The sequence below is a fragment of the Malus sylvestris genome, chromosome 9 (genome assembly GCF_916048215.2).
Source record: "Malus sylvestris chromosome 9, drMalSylv7.2, whole genome shotgun sequence".
NCBI lineage: Eukaryota > Viridiplantae > Streptophyta > Magnoliopsida > Rosales > Rosaceae > Malus > Malus sylvestris.
The window spans coordinates 14,450,716-14,469,657 of record NC_062268.1 but is presented as its reverse complement, the minus strand read 5'-3'; the positions used below and the strand labels follow the sequence as shown (position 1 = coordinate 14,469,657).

Here is an 18,942-nt window from a genome sequence, read left to right as displayed (position 1 = left end):
TGCCACTTTCAAGAGCTTAAACATCTATGCATGCACCAAGGGATGTACAACTTTGACACTTGAACTTATGCGCCGAATGGCATAGCTCAATTCAGTAAACCGGAGCTAGAAGCCTTGTTCGATAGCACTGTAGACAGGGCTGGAAAAAAATCCCAAAAATCCCAAACCAAAATAAAAAAATTCCAATCCCAAATAAAAAAAATCCCAAACCAAAATTCCCGAAAGTTTCGGGATGTAATCCCAAACCAAACTGAAAGTTTCGGTATGGGATTCGGTATTGCATTTCATTTTTTCTGTATTTCCATACCGAACCGAAAATATATATATATATATATATAATTTTTTAATTATAAGAGAATTTTTTAAACCGTTGATTGTTTTAGATTTAATCTGTGCCGTTGATTTGTTTTTAGGTCAGATAACATTTCACTTTTGTAGTTCCTCCGTTCATTTGTTTCGAAGCGCAGCCCTGAGCCTCCGGCCCTCACCAACGTCGTCCCTCACCATACTGTCGAATTCCGACCAGCCACCGGCCCACCACCACACCATACTCTCGTCTCTGACTCTCCAGCCTTCCTTCACCACACAACCACCGCTCTCTCTCGCGATCTCTCTCTCTAGGGCGATTGTCTTTCATGGACAGGTCAGGTCACAGAACTGGGGATCTCTCTCACGGTCTCACCACCACACCGAGTCTGAGTCTCACTCTCACCCCAAATTAGGTAATTAATTTAGTTTTCTGAAATCTCTCTATCTCACCGTCACACACACCTCTCGCTCTCTCTCTTTTCTTTTGCGATTTTGTCTCTTCATCTGGGATCGTCTTTGAAATGATAGCCTCCTCTCGGCCCTTCGAGCTTCAATCCGCCTTGCCGATCGCCTCCTCTCGGCGCCTCCACCTAAACCCCTCTGGTAAATTTCCCAACTTTTCCTCCAATTCTTTTTTCTCTCTATTTCTGAGTAAGAAAGGTACGAATCTAGCAACCCACCTTTTTTCTTGAAGATTTGAATCTACTGTAGTGTGTAGAGAACTTGATTATAAAAAAAAAAGCACAAAAAACCCATAAAAATTGTGAACTTACTGCCATTTTTCTGTCCACCAGATTTAGAAAAACCCCAGAAAATTAATGTCAGAATAGAACTTCTGGACCAAAACCCTCCATGAATATGGCAACCCCAAAAGCTCCTCTACGAAACCCCTCAACGAAGCACCAAGAGAGATAGGAATTATTTTAGAGAGAGAGGATGAGGATGTAGAAAGAGAGAGAAAAGAATTCTAGACGGTTTTATCAACCATTGAAGGACGCTACCCATCATGTTTGACCATTCTTTCTCTGTGAAAGTCTCTGCTTCTTCTCTGTTATATTTATTTTATTTATTTTTGGTCATGATTGCAGGTTTTTGAAAAAAAATTCACCTTCAGAGATTGAGGAAAAATATATAAAGGCTGGTGGTGATCGGTATAAAGACAAAATAAAAAAGGTATGAATAAAATGTTTGAGATTATATGATTTGATTTGATTTTGTAATGTATAGAATTAGCTTTATATTTTTCAGATTAAATGGGTTTAGGACTGTATTGGTTAAATCTAATTAAATTTTTGGAATTTGCTATGAACAATATTTTGTTTCATTACGGGGTTTGATGGTTCTACTTTTGAACTGCACAGGGTTGAGAAAGGAAAGGAAAAAAATTCGTTTAGGTGTTCATTAAATCCAAATCCCGGTTGATATGTCTTAGGAATCCTTTTAATTGTTTTGTCTGAACTTGACTATTTCCCATAAATTGGACTGATACTGTTTGGTGAACATGTAAGGTTTGAAATGTTCCATACAACAATAATGCTAATCATATGGATTCAACTTATTGGTTGATGCTTTAAGACTTTGCTCTCTGATCATACATTCTTTTGGTTAATTTATTGATGCATATGGGGAAGAGGAAAAAGAAGCTACCACTTTAGGTGACCAGAAACATCAGAAGAACATAAAGAAGGAAAGAAAGCATGATGCTTTTGTTAGTTTCGTTCTCGGTGAAAAACAGCAGTCTTGATGCTAGGAAGGTTCGCACCTAATGGATATAATGATTCAATTCAAAACACACGTGCTTTCAACCTAATTTCAGGATATTAGCTTTACAAATAAATCTACGTTTGTGGAACAATTGACACTTCAAATGGGTTGAATGTCACCACCTGTGGAGGAGGTAGTGTCTCTAGACTTTTCACATCTTTGATACTATCTATGGCTGCTTATTATTGTTCCTACACAGTGACTTTTACTTCTCAGCCTTTTTTTTTTCTATTCTTTTTGGTTCTGTAATTATGTTTCTCTATGGATTTTTTCCCTCCATTTAACGGTAATCAAATTTTTGTTTCATTTTTCATGTACTTCCCACTTCAAACATCAAGTAAGGATTTGGCTTTAGTGACTTCTGCAAACTGTAGCTTTCATACTAAATCAACTCTCAAGGTTACTCTGCATATCATCATCTAAGGTATCTACTTTCAATTTCTGCTAATTTTTATCCTATACAACTCCGATCTGGATGTGTATTTCTTTGTTTATTTTCCCCAATATGTTTACAAACATCAGACCTCTCCTTGAATCTTTTTCCTTTTTCTTCCACCAAAACACCAAAATTAAAAATCTTTCCTAATTCTTATTTTTCATATATTTATGTCCTACATTATTAACTTTCTTCATTGCTTGCGCTGGATTGTACAAAGAAATAGTGTGAACAAAGAAATATCAACTGTTGAGTTTATAACATTTTTTGTACGTAGGTTTGACCCTTTTTTTGTTATGTACAATTTAGGAGTACAAACATAAGATTTAAGGTGTAAGAGTGAGGAATTGAGGGCATTTCTCTAAGGAACGACCAAATGGATATTTCTAACTCACATAAAAACTCTAACCTATATAATTAGAGCTGATTTATACGTGCCAAATATAATTTATAACTTTTCCTTACGTATTACACATAATTGGTTTGAGCATGATTTGAATTGATTGGTTTGAATATGAATGGTTTCAGAAACTTGATTCATATAGGATTTAAAGTTTAGAACCTTTTTCTTAAATAAGGCAATTCTCTTCAACTTATTTTCATTGTTTTTATCTGCAGTTCAAACCACACCTATATTTTGTCCTCTTATTTGCACTAAGACTCATTTACACTAAGACTCTCATTTATTTACATTAACAATTTCCATTTTCCCAATCTATAATGTAACAGACAAAAGAAAACTTACATGTGAGAAGAAATGCAGAACCCCACCCTTGGACACCTATTTTGTTACTCATGTATGTAAATACTACTTCACCCTTGGACTATTATGTTCCTCATTGTAAATAAGATTGAAAATGAATTTTCACATCTATGTAAATAGTACCCCATCCAGGGACACCTATTTCATTCCTCATATATATAATATGTGTATATCCTTTACATGTTTTATACTGCTTTAAAACCCGCAGCAACGCGCGGGCATACTTACTCGTATATACTAAAACCCAACACAAAAAGTTACTGTTCATTAACAGTGTGCTTCCCTTTTTGCCCCTGCTTGATTTGTGTAATTTCGTTTGGACCATTTTTACACGTGTTGTCTCTGGTTCATTTTCCTTTTTGGTTTTGCTCTGCTTTATCGGCCCCTGTCATCCACGTGTTGATCATCGGTTTTGCCCTAGCTGGCCACGCGTCTATCTTCCCCTGCTTCGAGTTGTTTCGTTGGTTCTAGGTTTTTCTTTGTTGTTCTCGCAGTTTTCACCCATTTTGGGGCTCTCCTTTTCTTTGTCTCTGAAACCCTAATTTTTTTCCTTTCCCATTTTCGCATCTCTATCTGCTCGAGCCGGTTAGCCAGCCTGTGGAAATTTCGTCTTTGTCGTCATTTTCACCGCTTTCTATCAAGGGTTGTCTTTTGCTTTCTGATTTGTCAATCGTTATTACTGGTTTTTTAATTCTGTTTTAGCCGCTGCATCTGTCCTTTTCTTGGTGAGTTTTAGGACTTTCTCACTGTTGTTCATTCCATTTTTATGTTGATTTTCCACATTTGCATGGATTTTATCTATGAATTTCTTTTTTGTGCATGTCCTTAGACCCCTGGACTGGATGTATGATTTGGTTTTGTTTTTATATCAGGAGACGTGGATGTCCGTTTTTTGGGAAGCGGTCTCTGCGTATGTGAATCTAAGGAACAGGTGGTCACATTGGTGGATTATTCGGTTTTTGCTGTGGCGTTTTTCGTCTTTGTGAAGGTATGGTGCCAATACGATTGTTTATGGTCAGACTTAAACATTAATGGGTTGTGTTTATTGTTCAAGGTTTTCTGCAATTGAAAATACGAGCTAGAAGCTGTTTTTTGCAATTTATTTGGGAATTCCTCTCTCACACTCTTGCAGATCCCTCTTCGGATTTTTTGCCAGAGAGAATCAATCTCATCACCCTCTGTGCCCACCAGCCATCAACACTTTAGTATTACACATGAAACTTAGAACATGCAAAGTATGTATGTCCCTCAAATCTCATATTCTTTCATTTTCTTCAATTTTTATTAGATTTTACAGAAGCATTTATTTCTATGTTTGTCCTGTATTTACTAAAACTCGTAAGGGCTGGTTACTGTGGATGACCAGTGTCACTCTATCAATCTTCACTGATTCACTGTCACTCTATCTCTGATTTCAATTTGGATTTTTAATGCAGGTTCGGATGATTTCAATTTCAATCTAGATGATTTGGATTCTGATGCAAGTTTGGTTTCGGGAACTCACTCTCATCTCTTTTCAATCTTGTGCGAAAATTGCAAAGATTGTGGCCTAGAGAGTAGAGATCACCATCTTCCTCGCTCTCATCTCTCTCCCTCTTCGATCTTCTGCAAAAAGTGCAAAGACAATTGGCTGGAAATCACCATCTACAAGTATGAAAATTAAATTAGGTTTTCCAACTTTTACAGATTTACTTGCATAGCTAAGATTTTGTTGGTTAAATTAGATCAGATTGTAGCAAACTTTTAAGATGCAAGTAATTTTCTCAATGCAGAATTAAAATTTAGAAAGATCAGCTTCAAGTTAGATTTTTTTTTTCATTCAAGCTAGTTTAGACCAGTAGGAATGGAAGATTCAAACTCAGAACCTTTTTAAAAATGATATAGGGTTATGAGTTCATTTAGTTGCATTTTATAGCTATGACCGATCAATTTGTTTAGATGAATTTTGTGCTTGAACCAAAATGTACTTTGGCATCTACACACTCTCCTTACACTTTGAAGTTATTTGTAGGAGAAATACATATACCTCACTAGCAATACACAATTATGTCTGGCATTCTATCACTCTTAAACCATGTTGTTTCCGAGCCACTACATATTATACTTTGACCGATCTTCCACTTTCTCTTACTACATATTATACTTTGAACTTTTAGACTATTTTAATCCAAGACTAACTTTGTACCATTCTTTAAAAATATATCTTTGATGCAAGTCTTTTATGATTATTCGATTAAATTTTGAAGAGTTTATGATTGGATTTGTATATGTCTGCAACTGTTCGATTAAATGTCTAAGAGAGATTTTATATACTTGATATGGTTTTTCAAAGTGGTGTAGAATAATTAGCGACTTGACCATTGTCTCCCTTTGATCTTAACCAGGAAATCTCACACTAGTTCTTCCCATTTGTCAAGATAGCTATGGTAAGATCAAACCTGTTGTGCTTGCTGAATACTCCGACTTGCTAAATTTGTTCAGTTTTCTCACACTAGTTCTTCCCATCTGTCAAGATAGCTATGATAAGATCAAATATGTCGTGCTTTCAGTTTTCCTTAGTGGCACTTAGATATTGGTTACTCATCCATTTGAAATCTTGTATGCTCTTCCATTTGTCATAGCTACGACTTGCGTGGTTCTTCACTACAATCGTATTGTTTACTTTGTTTATGATAGTCGGGCATCTGTATCGTTAAAGAATAGGTTTGTGGAAGTACTGTCATGCAAGTAGGAGAAGTTCGTATTTTTGTGTGAAGATAAGCGTGAAAATTTGATCGATTCTGTTTTTGCCGGAGGGGAATGGATCTTGAAGGAAGTATGAAAACAGGCAAAGAGAGAATTGAACGTTAAGGCAAATATTTTACAAGTTACCGAAGTCTTTAGCAAACATCTTACACAATTAATAAGAGCAAAAATTGGAAACAGAAAGATGGCTTTGTCGAGATTATTATTGCTAAGGGGGGCAAGCATGGAGCAATATGCACGGTCTAGAGCCTAATATGGAAGAAAAGGGCAACATCCCCAATCAATTCGAGACCAAACCTATAAAGGTTGAAGGGTGTTATGCTAGCATTGGAATGAGATCCTCTTTTGTAAAAGGTGTTATTAGAGGCTTTTTGGAAGATCGGTCAAACTGAATGATACATCATAACCAAGTGGAAAACCAGCTGATCAAGTGGAAGAACCGGTAGAGAAAGTGGAAGAACCGGAAAAGAAAGTGGAAGGGGGCAGATGTAGATCATGAAGTTCTTTACACACTTGAAAAGGCAATGTTAAGTGCGTGCTGTGGTGACCCATGCATTGGTGGGTACATCAAGTCTCGCTACGCTGTTCATCAAATTTACAAAAGCATACTCATAGTGCACCTGTTGGATCTATACAAGAAACATTACGATGATGATGTGATCAAGAACTCTAACCAAAACGGAAAACTTGAAATGTTTGTTCACGGTTGGTGCTGTTTCTGTTTGAAACCAATAGGGTGTTTTCAAGACTATGCCATTTTGGGTTTCATAAAGGGATACGTAATGCACATTGTTTGGTTGACACCGAAGGTTTTTTCAAAGAAAAATGGAGACTGCCAGAGAGAATGTTACAAGGTGTAATGATGAGGTATTAGGAACCTTACAATTTGGTTATTTTTACCCAAAACTCCCCCAAAAAATCAAAGGGTCGCAAAGGAGGAAAGACTCCAAAACCACGAAGGGCCACACTACTGTTCGAGCTCTTATTAGGTCTTGGGGAAGTTGGTTCTTAAAGGTTATAACAAGGATCTGATTGGTTTTAGCTTAGATTATAGTGGACAACTTTCAAGTTCAGATCCGCCTGACTCTAGTAAGAGTAGGGTAAGCATTAATGCTATTAATCTTCTAAATTTTTATGAAATGATATTTGTATAGATTATGTAAAGAAAAAAATTTTGAATTTTGTTATTGCATCAGCTTTTATGAGGTGGTACAAGAGGCATCATTTTTTTGGTTTCGTGTCCCAAATGAAAAGCAACCATCAAGATGGAGAGCAACTGATCATATGATGCTAAATTTTGTGTTTTGGAAGGAGTATCTGGATCTGTTTCCATGAAGTGACGTTTTGTTTGTGTATTGATTTGACATTATCAAACGCTTTAGATGTTGTTTCTTGTATTTACACTATTTAGATCAAAGGTTGGATATCTAAGTTTGGTTCGGTGAATTGAAATTGTACTACATTATCTTCTTGATATTGGATTTCATTTGGCATATTCGTATCCGAGTACCTGATTGTTTATGTGGTGCTAATAGCGCTTTTGGTGTTGTTCAATCTGGTACTCAGATACGAATATGCCAAATGAAACTCAATATCAAGAAGATAATCTAGTACAATTTCAATTCACCAAACCAAACTCGAATATCCAACCTTAGATCTATATATTGTCAATACAAGAAACAACACCTAAAGCGTTTGATCGTGTCAAATAAATACACAAACAAAACCCCACATCACGGAAACATCTGAATCTAGATACTTATTCTAAACCACAAAATTTAGCATCATATAATCAGTTGCTCTCCATCTTGATGGTTGCCCTTCATTGGGGACATGAAACCAAAAAACCGATGCCTTTTATACCATCCCATAAAAGCTGATGCAATAACAAAATTGAATGTTTTTCTTTGCATCATTCTATACAAATATCATTTCATGAAAATTTAAAAGATTAATAGCATTAATGCATGCCCTACTATTACTAGAGCCAGTCAGATCTGAACTTGAAGGTTGTCCATGATAGTCCGGGCTAAAACCAAACAAATCCTTGTTATGACCTTCGGGAACCAACTTCTCCAAGACATCATAAGAGCTCAGACAAAAGTAGTGTGGCTCTTCGTCTTTGGGTGGTTTTCGGGCCTTTCCTCTTTTGTGACCCTTTGATTTTTTGGGGGGTTTTGGGTAAAAATAACCAAACTGTAAGGTTCCTAATACCTCATCATCACACCTTCTTGTATTCTCCCTCCATTTTTCTCTTAAAAAGCTTTCGATGTCAACCAAACACTGTGCATTATGTATCCCCTTATGAAACCCAAAATGACATAGTCTTGAAGACACCTCGTTGGTTTCGAACAGAAACAGTGCCATACGTCGCCAACCCTGGTAGTGAAAACAAACATTTCAAGTTTTCTGTTTCAAGTGGAGTTCTTGATCACATCATCGTAATGTTTCTTGTAGAGATCCAATGGGTGCACTGTAGGTATGCTTTTGTAAATTTGATGACTAGCGTAGCGAAACTTGATGTACCTACCAGTGTATGGGCCACTACAATACGCACTTAACATAGCCTTTTCAAATGTGTAAATGACTTCGTGGTCTACATCTGCCCCTTCCACTCTCTGTCGGTCCTTGCTCTGCTGGCTCCTCCACTTGCTCAGCCGATTTTTTAACTTAGTTATGATGTATCATTTGTTTTGACCAATATTCCAAAAAGCCTCCAATAACACATTTTACAAAAAAAGGATCACATTTAATGCTAGCATAGCACTCTTCAACCTTTATAGGTTTGGTCTCGAATGGATTGAGGATTTTGCTCTTTTCATCCATATCAGGCTCTAGACCAACTGTGTATGTTGCTCCATGCTCACCCCTTTTAGAAGTGATAATTTCGACAAAGGTATATTCCCGTTTCCAATTCTTGCTCTTATATAATTGTGCAAGACGTTTGCTAAAGGCTTCTGCAACTTGTAAAATATTCGCCTTAACGCTCAATTCTTTTTTTGCCCGTTTCCATACTTCCTTCAAGATCCATTCCCTTCCGGCAAAAACAGAACTAATCAAATTTTCCTGCTCATCTTCGCACATAAATATGAACTTCTCCTCCTTGTCTGACAATACTTCCACAAACTCAATTCTTTAACGGTGCATATGCTCGACTGTCACAAACAAAGTAGACAATATGATTGTAGAGAAGAACCATGCAATTCGTAGGTATTTTAACGAAAGAGTATCCTGCAATATACAAGATTTAAAATGGATGAGTAACCAGCATCAAAGTGCCACTAAGGAAAACTAATGAAATCCGTTGGCCTGCCAACTCGCGCATGCAATAAATCCAACACATTCTTCTTCATCATTGCCACAAGTCTCATTGATCTTTCCACGTTTCACATTCTGGTCAGTGATCTTCCAAAAGATTCTGCAACGTTTTATTTCTACTTGCTTTGCCAAGCAAAGAATCTGAGAAGCTTCAGTGCAAGTTCATTTCATATGGGCACCTTGCAGTCTTTGCTTCACTTTTGATTCGAAAAGCTTCAGTACATATTTTCTTCAAATACAGAATTGCTGCCAAGTCATTTGTCTTCAGCAATGAATTTTATTTGATCCACAATTCCCCAAAGAATCCAACCAAGTGTATCTTCTCAATACCCACATCTTCTACTGGTAGCTTCAGAGTTTCTGTTGTTAAAAACAACTCTCCCGAAGACAAGAGTTGTGATATTTTCTCAGCAGCTTCGGAACAAGGCACTTTACTTCCCTTTCTTATCCACATGCAAATCTATGAGGCGGCAGTATTCAATCCGTCTCTCAAACTACCAAGACTTGAGAAATGTAGCAATTTCCTCCTTGTCCACAAGAAATTCACCTTAGTAATAACCTCAGAGGTTTTCCTCCTCATCATGCCAACTATAATTGAAATCAGGAAGGGATTTTTTTTTTCAATTTTTTTTCTTCCCAATAATATTGCCTGACGTTGAGTATTTTCTTGGTGTAATTTTGCACTTTAGACTCATGAAATCACTACATCACATTATTGAAATGCATTACCAATTGATCTTTTGACATATCTGCAAGCAGGGCAGGATCCATATGTTCTTGCTTTTTTGTTTCCAACTGATAATGTTTACCATTTTCTTCCCATGGAGATGATGATGATGTTCTGATGATGATGGCTATATCCCAAGTTTAGGGTTTAAAACCTTGCAGTGGGAAACGTTTCCATTTTCATCACCTTCCAAGGATCCTTGAGAAGATAGGTGGCCAAGGCCAGAAACAAATGGTGATTTAGAAATGGAATCTAATTCCTCAACAAAACTTGGATGTCTCTTTCATCCGTTCGTTCCATTTCAAATTCGTATAACCATCAAACTGGTCCCAATTTACTTCTTCAGCACCCCAAATACAATTCCTCATGTAACTAACAATGTGTGTGTCCATGTAGAGCACAAAATATATCATTAATTCTAGAGCAAGATTGTTAAGTTCCTATCAAGTTAAAATTAAAAGAAAATGCAGATTCATGTTGCTGCAACAAGCATCATTACACGATTTTTCCTATCTATGCGATTCTTCCTATCTAAGCAAGCTACTAGTTCTATCTGTCCGACTTCAGTTTCAGCAATATGAGATCATTGTTACTAGTTCTCTCTTTGAACAATTGAAGATGGGCAATGCCCGACCGTCACAAAGTAGACAATACGATTGTAGAGAAGAACCACGCAAGTTGTAGCTTTGACAAACGGAAGAGTATCCTGCAACATACAAGATTTAAAATGGATGAGTAACCAGCATCCAAGTGCCACCAAGGAAAACTGAACAAAAAGAGATGTCTGTTTGAGATTTATCAGCGTGGGTGGACTTGGAAGATTTTGACGTGCGGGTGGGCTTGGAAGGTTTTGGTGCACGAGGCTTAGACACACGGGGCGACATTTGTATCAAACTCAACTAACGAAACAAAGAGTCAATAAAAAGAGAAATACCACAACCGTTGCAAACAGTCCCAAGGAAGATTTATCAATTCCAACAAAGATTTTTATCAAAATTAAGTCAGAAAAAGGGAACGTACCCTATTTGAAGCATAAACCCGAATCGTAGCCAATTGAAGACCAAAGAAAGGGGACCATCATGAAAAACACAACCAATGAAAGCAATCAGACACAAAATCAATCAAGAAGAAAGTCCTGAGAATTTGAACAAAATTTCCAAATTCTGACCTTGGCAAGAGCTACTTCGAGCCTAAATTTGAATTGTAGAAGAAGGGAGATTGAAAGCAAGAGGATCCTTTTCCGCTGCTTCAAATTAAACAGCGATGCTGCCCAAGAAAATTCAAACAGCAATTGGAATTAATTAAACAGCAAGGTAGAAAGGGAGCAACGTGCTTGTTGAAATTATAACATGCTAGTTCTTAGTTCCTGGTTCATATAATTCACATAGTTCTTAGTTCTTACAAACCAAAACAAGCACCAACAAATCCACGACGACTTGAAACAGCGTTAATCCATTAAACTTGCCAGTGCAGATAAACCCACATTGCCTTGTTCATACACATGTATTTTGTTGATTTTTGTGTGAATTTTTCTTGACAAAAAAAAAAAAAATGGACATATTATTACCAAGTATTGTATAGATTGATATCCATTAGCCAAACTATCGGTCTCCTTATATGACAAGCTCTGAATTAACACAGAATTTTTACGAACAGATGATCCACCTACTTATTATCTTCAAATGGGGGGCAAAGCCAAGTTATTTTAATGGCTCCTTTCACTTTCAATCTTATTCTTGCGTTCCGTATAAACGACGCTGCAATACGAAAGATAAATCTGAGCAGCTACATACCAAATCCCTAAAATAATTTAACTCATATGGGATGGGAATAATAGTTGCCACTGGCGTTTGTTTGCTATTTATGCCAGTACTGACGAGAAAAAACGGACGAGCCAATGGATGTGCTTGAGCAGAAGGATCGAAAAAGACAGGGACCGAAGCCTCCTCATCGGGGATTTCAACAAGATGATATACTGAGTAACGAAGAAAAAGAAGGCGGCAACTATAGAATGGCTTCCAGCCTGAGGGCTTCAGAAAGTTTGTGGCTTGCAACGAACTCATGGACCTGGGCCATGAAGGATATCCCTTCACATGGCGGAATAATAGGGACTGCATGCCAATCCAACAGAGACTCGACCGTGGGCTGGCTACCATGGGATGGAATAACCTTTACCTTGATACTAAGATCAGGCACGTGGTGTTGGAAAGGTCCGACAATGCTCTGCTTTTTCTTTCCATGGAGAAGGCGATGGCGTGGAAGGGTAGGAAATTCTCTTATGATGCACACTGGAGTAAGCTGCAAGAATGCCGTGACTTGGTGGCAGATGATTGGAAGGATAGGTTTGGAGGTTCTCACACTTTTAGATTTTGTGAAAAAAATGAAAACCCTCAGAAGGAGATTAAGGGCGTGGTACAGAGGGAGGGGAAGGAATTCAGAAAGAGTCATTGAGCAATTGAAAGAAGAGATCAGAGTCGCGTATAAATCTAATGATTTTGCCACAGAGTTGGTAAAACAAAAGGAGAGAGAGCTGATAGACACTTACAAGAATGAAGAGTCTTACTGGAAAGCTAAGTCAAGGATCCAATGGTTAAAGGAGAGAGATAAAAACACAAAATTCTTCCATGCGCAAACCCTGAAAAGGAAGAAATCCAATCAGATTCAGGGATTGGAGGATCCGAATGGGATGTGGCATGAGAGTGAAGCTGGGATTTGCTCCACTGCAACCTCCTACTTTTCTAAGCTATTTAAGTCTAGTAGTCCTAGCCAAATCGTGGAGATTGAAAGCTGTTTGGAGGCCCGGGTGACAATGAATGACAACCTTGCTTTGACGGCGCTGATGACAGAAAGCGAAATCAGGGAGGTGGCATTTCAAACCCCTTCCACGAGGGCCCCGGGACCTGACGGTTTTTTGGGCTGCTTTTACTAGGACCATTGGGAGACTGTGGGGATGGATGTGGTGAAGATTGTCAAAGCCTTCTGGCACTCTGGCACGCTACTGAGGAAACTAAACCACACCAACCTGGTGCTTATTCTTAAGGTGAAATGCCGAAGAATATGTCGCAATACATGCCTATTGCCTTATGTAATGTTATCTATAAGGTCCTTGCTAAGGTACTTACTAATAGATTAAAGAAGGTGATGCCAAAGGTGATTAACGATAATCAATTTGCCTTTGTCGATGGGAAGCATATTTAGGACAGTATCTTTGTGGTGCATGAAATCCTGCATTCATTGCTCCACCAAAAAAAAGAGGACCAAGTGGGCATGGCAATAAAGCTGGATATGGCTAAGGCGTATGATCATGTGGAATGGGAATTCCTCCTAACTATGATGGCTAGATTGGGATTTGCGCCGGTTTTCTGTGGATGGATTAAGGAATGCATCTCCACTGCTTCCTTTAGCATTTTGGTGAACGGGAACCTGACGGGGTACATATTGCCGGAGAGGGGGTTAAGGCATGAAGATCCCCTATCTCCCTACTTATTTCTTCTTTGCACCGAAGGTTTTTCTATGTTGATCAGGAATGGGTTGGAGCAAGGTGCTCTTCACGAGTTCAAGATTACGCCAAACGGTGTACCGGTAACGCATCTGTTTTTTTTTTACGGACGATTCTGTTCTGTTCGGTAATGCTTTGATGGAGGAGGCACAATGGGTTGCGAAGGTACTAAAGGTTTATGCATGGGGATCCGGCCAGGAAATTAATTTGTCTAAAAGCACGATTTTCTTTGGCTCGAAGACTAAGTCCCGTACCAAGAAAAAAATTGTGGGAACTCTGGGTATTCAGTGCAATGAGGGTTTTGGGAAGTACCTTGGGCTGTAAGCGGATTTTGGCCACTCCAAAAAGCCATTTTTGAAGAAGTCCGGGATAAGATCGAGACCCGTATGGTGGGGTTGTCAGAGCAATTTTTGTCCCAAGCAGGGAAGGAAGTCCTAGTTAAGGCGGTGGTCATGGCTATGCCGAACTACGCCATGAGCTGCTTTAAGCTTCCCATTGGGGTGTGCAGGGACATGGAGAAAGCTATACGAAATTACTGGTGGAGAGGTAATGAGCAAAGGAAGGGTGTCAACTGGATCTCTTGGGATAAGCTAATGAAACAGAAGCGTGCTGGAGGCCTTGGCTTTAGAGACATCCAATGCTTCAATTTGGCCTTTTTGGCTAAGATTGGGTGGCACTTGACCCAAAACCCAATGTCTCTCCTTGCAATAGTCTTGAGGGACAAGTACTTTCCAGGTGGAACTTTTATGGGTGCTTGTAGGGGGAAGAACACTTTCTGGGGTTGGAAAGGAATTTTTGAAGCTCGTAAGGTGCTCCAGCAAGGCTTAAAATGGCGGGTGGGAGATGAAGCTAGTATTAGTATTAGGGAGGACCCATGGTTCCCTAAGCCCTCCACGTTTAAAGTAAGGCCGCATGATGGCTTGCAAAGCACTTTGATGAGCGATTTAATTGATACAGCCTCGAAATCTTGGAATGCTAATTTGATCTCGGTGAGTTTTAATAAGGATGATGTGGCTTCGATCTTAAGTATCCCTACTATAATGTTAATGGGGATTACTCAGTCAAATCTAGGTATGGAGTGGTTGTTAGCCTTATGGAAGACAGGGCTTTAGGGAAAAAAAGGCAGGCATGCCCAATGAAAACCAAAAGAACTTCCAGGTGTGGAACCTAATATGGAAGTTGAAGGTCCCTAACAAAATTAAACTATTCGTTTGGCGGTGTTGTAATCATGCACTGGCTGTTAGATGCAACATACAAAGGCGCCGCATGAGGGTTGATAATGTGTGTAGGGTTTGTAGCATGGTGGACGAGTCTGAAAATCACCTATTTTTCCGCTGCGCTCTCAATCACTAGTTTTGGTTCTGCTCTCCTCTCCATCTGAACTACCACGGCCTGGCAAGTGCAGATTTCTTAGAAATTTAGGAGAACCTGTGTAATCAGGTCAAGGGTAGGGATAAAGCTGATGAGATCATGCAGGAGTTTACCTTTGGCCTGTGGCGTCTCTGGAAAAACAGGAACGATGTAGTGTTTAACAGAGTGCACCGGTAGCCTTTGGAAATCTTGAAGGTATGGAGGAAGAACATCTTTGACTTTAGAAATGCAATGTCCCGGGAGTCTACGGGTGAGTGCCCAAATGGTGGGTTGGCAATAAGGGCTACAGGTCGCAGTGTTATACAATGGCAGAAGTCGTGGTTCGGGGTCATCAAAGTCAACACTGATGTGGCTTGGTGTAAGAATAGCCTACGTGTGGGTGTGGGCTAGGTTAGTTGGGACTTTGCTGGTTTGCTCCAAGCTGCTGGTGGCTCAAGAGTCGGGTTTTGTCACTTTGCTACCCCTGCTGAAATGTGTGTGATCCAGGAGGCCATGTCAGCCTGCATTGACAATGGGTTTGAGAACATGATTATTGAATTTGATGCTAAGGTGATAATCCAGATGCTTGGGAAGGAATTGCCTTATGACTTCAACCTCGAATGTATACTTGGTGATATTGAGAGTCTAGAGCGCAAGTTGATGACGATGATGTTCACCTTTGTGCCTAGGGAGAGCAATTGTGTTGCTCACTCGGTGGCTAAGTTTGTATTTAAGAAGGGTTGTGCTTTTGCCTGGATTGTATCGGCTCGAAATTTTTGTTTAACATTCTAGCTAAGGATGTAAACATTCCTATTCGTCTTTAATATATTCTATCTTGGATTTAAAAAAATAATAATAATTTAACTCATACATAAACAAATTTCTAATGTCAAGTGAAACACCATATCAGTTTTGGAAATGCCCTAAATTTAATTTCCAATAAAAAAAAGGAAAAGAAAAACCCTAATTTAACTCATACCTGGTGAGAGGACTGAGTGAGTGAGCTTCCAATTGCTTGAAAGTGAGGCTGAGAGAGAAGGAGAGGCGCTGCCGATTCTTTCGTAGAGAGAGCTTGGTCATCTCAATACACCTTTATTTTATCAGAGCGTTGCATTCGAGTGTTTTTCCAGAATGATATTCATGCGCCATAGTTTTCGTCTCTTTCAAATGGTGTTCTTCTTTTTGCGTTCAGTCCAAAAAAAAACCCAATCGAGCATTATGGGTTCGGCCGTATGAATTCTATAACGCCATTCCACTCGATTTTTGTGCCAAGTCTTTTGTTAGCTTTCAAATAGTCCATTTCTTTTTTTAGGATCTCTTTCTAAGTCTTATCCCACTAAATATGTTCAGTCCTATAACAAAAAATAAGAACAAACTATTTTCTTATATCACTTGACATTTAGCGGCGGTGTTATATATCAAATTCATGAACTAAATTGACACATCCCGATCGGAGTCGAGGCATGCTGGTCGACACCCAAAGGTGACGTAACAAAAAAAGGAAAGTGAAGCATAAAAATATGGATAAATTTAAACCAAAGCTAACATTTATTTAATCTAAAGTATAGAGTGCACAGTAGTGGGAAGAACCCATAAAACACAAGTGTTCAGAGCATAGATGACAGTACGACATAAGTAGAGAAGTCGAAACTAGTTAAGGTACTTATTACACCACCGGAAATAAGCTCCTACATTTATTTGTAGAAATGTCAGAACCGCCAGAGATTCCTTGTATGCCACAAAGAATTCAGCTAGCTAAGTCCTGGAAAGGCAAACAACAAAAGGGTGAGTGGGCAAAAACAAGGTTTATAAAACACATTTATTTTCTGAACATACTAACCCCTCGCGATAAAACATGTATAGTTTCCAAAAAATATACTACATATAAGTATGAAATCAAACGTAAATCAACAATAAATCCAGAAATACGCCAATCATAATATCTCAACCGTAGCATAAGAAAATTAGGTGCTCATCATTCTATGCTAACACACGAGTTCATGCAGAGAGATTTTGACATGAACAGGACTGGGTGTAATCATAATAAACGCTCTAGTACTACAATCACGTGGAGACTGGCGCTAGGCTCATCACATACAAGTCCTAGTTGCCTATTGCAACCTAGGACAAGACTGGCACCTACAATGGATCCAAGATGAACGTGTGGTGCGATGCGATGTGAACATACACGTGAAGCCTGACCCTGGCCCGCGGCGAGTACTACACTGGTGCAAGCATGCATGACGAGCAAGTATAATATATATGAACATGCCATGACAATATATAAATCTCAACAATATAATGACATTTTTTAAATTAAATAAAACATGGCATGATAGGCATAAAATCAATCCAAAAGTATTTGTGTAAACTATACAACTTTATATATAATATATAAAAACAAATGCCCACTCATTGATACGTAGTCAGATCCTAGCCTCCTAGCCTTGCTTGTCCATGTACCTTATCGGGGTAATTCTCTCCTATAAGAGAAACAACTATAGTAATTAATTAATTAGGACATGCACTAAAAGGCTAGGAAAATCCCCTATAGTTTGCTCAAACGAAGGGTTTAAATATACGAAAACATTCTACACGACGTCACGGACCCGTACACGACAACCACTTGCCGCCACGAGGCCGGATGTGACGAACTGTCCCTAATTTTAGTTTAGGCAAAAGCCATTTGCGAGTCCGGATTATAACAGTATAGTTACGGACGTTTGAAATTGTTTACTCAAATTTTAGTTTAGGAACTAATTAAACTCCCACCACGTGGGAATTGTAACCAATCAAATTAAAGGAGGAAGGACCAATCAGAAATTAGAGGAGAGATAGATAGCCAAATAGGAAGGGAGAGAGAAAGCTCCCAGCCTTCCCTTTTCGTTGACCAATCCGTGCACCCACCCGACCAAATTCTGGCGGTTTTCGCCATTTTTCCCATCGAACCACCATCATCCAACACCTGCAATCTCTTCCACAACCTCCATTCTACCATTTCCACCTAAATTTGAAGGTTTTTAGGTCCAAAACTGTGTAGAACCTCATCGGAGCATCGGAGGTGCTCGACAACGATTCCTCCGTTCGGGCGAGTTTCACCACCCACCACCACCCCTAATCAACTCCCCTTGGACCCAAGAACAAGACCCAACTAGTGGTAGGGGTGTTGGAACACAGAGGAAAGAGAATTGAAGAACATCATCTTAGGGTTTCTTGCGGGTTCGAGCTAAATTGGGGCTTTTCTTGGCCAAATTGGACTTGACCACAGGTATAAAATTTGCTCTACTTGTTGAGATCTTCATTCCTATAAAATTTGAGATTTTTTTGAAATAGTTGAATTTTTTGGTGAGTTGAGGCGGCTAATTGCCTTATGCAGCGGCGCGTGGGCCGAGGCACCCCCTGACCTTCCTAGGCTAAATTTGATACCCCAATTCTATATGTGAAGTCTGATTGATGAAATCTCATCGTTTAAGCATAGCTTTGATAGAGACCGCCACTTGATCTGTAAGTTTATGTTGTCCTCAAATATTACATACTATAATGTATTAAGGTTTGGTAACGATCCAACGTTCACCGCCACTTGAATTTGCAATTGGCTGAGATCCAACCATTGGATTGTAATGAAACTTTAGTATGATGTTCTAGAATCATAATGTGGATTTTTGGAAGTTACGGATCAGAAATCCGAGGTGCGGATATTCCGGATTAAGTTACGTAGTGTTATGGACCCTACAGCCGACCTTTGACCGACGGTTGACTTTTGGTCAATGGGTTTCAAATCATTCTAGAACATCCTTGGGGATGTGTTTTATGTAAGTTACGTGTTCTATCGATAAGAATTCTGAGATGTGATTTGATAATTGTTCTAGGCTCCGATCGTTCGTGACTCCTCGATATTCGTGCTAGGAAGTTGTAGCGCGGACCTCAGGTGAGTGGGTCTTTTCATTTTTATAGTGTGTGTGTGTGTGTGTATGATTGATAGTTTCCACAAATGTTTTTGAATTGATTTATGCATATTAAGCCACGATTTA

The 18,942-nt window shown here is 38.9% G+C and overlaps 2 long non-coding RNA genes across 12 annotated transcripts; one reads left to right on the top strand and one right to left on the bottom strand.

Annotated features, from left to right (window-relative positions):
- The first annotated feature begins 434 nt into the window (after nt 1–434).
- On the top strand, nt 435–10,498 carry LOC126634089 (uncharacterized). Of its 11 annotated transcripts, none has more exons than XR_007627201.1 (10): nt 435–722; nt 838–912; nt 1,398–1,482; nt 1,941–2,206; nt 2,416–2,497; nt 3,239–3,306; nt 4,145–4,260; nt 4,405–4,507; nt 4,709–4,922; nt 5,657–10,081. It is a non-coding gene; the product is annotated as an uncharacterized LOC126634089 (long non-coding RNA). The 11 variants fall into 11 exon arrangements; XR_007627198.1 differs by having other exon boundaries at nt 2,412–2,497; nt 4,431–4,507; XR_007627195.1 differs by having other exon boundaries at nt 2,412–2,497; nt 3,128–3,306.
- LOC126634091 (uncharacterized) lies at nt 10,442–16,151 on the bottom strand. The gene is made up of 2 exons (XR_007627203.1): nt 15,891–16,151; nt 10,442–11,328 (listed from the first exon to the last, which is right to left on the bottom strand). It is a non-coding gene; the product is annotated as an uncharacterized LOC126634091 (long non-coding RNA).
- Between the last annotated feature and the right edge of the window lie 2,791 nt (nt 16,152–18,942).